At 40.6% G+C, this 1868-nt stretch overlaps 1 pseudogene; it reads right to left on the minus strand.

The window, feature by feature from the left end:
* On the minus strand, positions 1 to 928 carry LOC114684858 (annotated as a pseudogene).
* Positions 929 to 1868: the final 940 nt, after the last annotated feature.

Consider the following 1868-nt stretch of genomic DNA (forward strand, 5'->3'; position numbering starts at 1 on the left):
TCACTCTGTCTCTGATTTCTTTTTGCCCCACAATTTCTTCATGGCATTTTTCACCTCTGCATTTCTAAGAGTATAGATGATGGGGTTCAGCATGGGAGTGATGACCGTGTAGAACACAGCCACAAGTTTGTCTTCAGTAAATGCAGAGGAGGGTCTCAGATAAAGGAAGGTAGCAGGCCCAAAAAACAAGATGACCACTGTAATGTGAGAGGCACAGGTGGAGAGTGCCTTGCGCCTCCCCCTCTGCTGAATGGTTCCTCAAGTTGACTAGGATGATGACATATGAGGTCACCAAGATAAGGAGAGAGATTATAGACATTAAACCACTGTTGGCCATCACAACAACCCCCTCCATAAAGGTGTCAGTGCAGGCAAGCTTAAATAATGGCTGGAGGTCACAGAAGTAGTGATCAATCACATTAGGACCACAGAAGGGCAATGGAATGGTGATGAGGATCTGGATTATGGAGTGAATGAGACCCCCCAGCCAGGAACCTGCCACCAGCATGTGACACACTTGACGACTCATGATGTTCATGTAATGAAGAGGTTTGCAGATGGCCACATAACGGTCATAGGCCATCACTACAAGCAGAAGACTCTCAGCAACCCCCAATAAATGGAAGAAGAATATCTGAGCCAGGCAGCCCTTCAGGGAGATGGTTTTAATCTTAGCAAGTAAATCAGTGATGAACTTAGGAACAACAGTGGAGGAGTAGCAGATCTCCACCAGGGAGAAGGAGCTGAGGAAGAAGTACATGGGAGAATGCAAACTCTTACTGATGCTGACTGTCACAACAATGATGCCATTGCCCAGCACTGTGGCCACATACATAGGAAGGAACAGTACAAAGCACACCTTCTGCACCTCTGGATCCTGGAAAAGGCCAGTGATGATCAATTCAGTCACGTTATTTATACTGACCATGGCTTCAGTTCAGGTGTGCTGGATGTCAGAGAATCCTGTTGAAAAAACATTTTAACACTAATTCATGACATGTATAGTATTGTACATAATATAAAACAATTTATAATATATGTATTAATCATTTATTTAGTCAATAAATACTAGTTACATATACATTGCAGTCTAACATTTTATATTATTTTAATTTGTTTAGGTTTGTAACTAGAAAATGAATATGCAGAAAAACTATTACTTGACTATAATAATAGAAAATGTAGAGAATTCTAGGACTCAGAACCATTCTATCAGGCTTTCATTCTGGGATCTTTGTAATTTACAGTGCAGTCCGAATTAGGAAGTCATTAGAGTTAAGAGCCTATTTACTGGTAATAACTTCAGTACATTCTGGCAGCTCCTCCTGCTGAGAAAACTCCTTTACCTGTGAAGAAGTCAAATTCCCATCCAATTATGGGTCCTACTTGGTGATTTTAAAACAACAACTTACAGAATCTAAAACCTAAAAGAACTTTTAAAATCATCCATTTTATGCTATATCTTTCATTGGATAAAAATTACCAATTTAAGTCCACCACTCCCAAAATCATCATATGCAGTCTCTCTGTACAAATGAGCCCTTGTGGATCTATGGGGGAAATAAGATTATCCAATACCTGGTGGCTGCTAAGAAACTCTGTACCTTAGTCACTTTACCTAGCTGTAGGTCAGAAGAGATACTGTGCTCTTTGTCTTGCAAGAAGGAGCTCAACCATGGATTTCAAATAAACTAAAACTGTCTCCAACCCAACATGAAGTTTGTCCTTGCTGGAATACAACATGACTCAAGGAGAAGTTTGGGTTTGGGAAAATTAGACTGGGAAGGAACAAGCTTATGAATCCTGGTCCTTGAGCAAGCAAGGTCCCTTACATAATACCACCACCCAACAGATTTCTCACTGAACAC

Source organism: Peromyscus leucopus, chromosome 4 (assembly GCF_004664715.2).
Source record: "Peromyscus leucopus breed LL Stock chromosome 4, UCI_PerLeu_2.1, whole genome shotgun sequence".
Lineage (NCBI taxonomy): Eukaryota > Metazoa > Chordata > Mammalia > Rodentia > Cricetidae > Peromyscus > Peromyscus leucopus.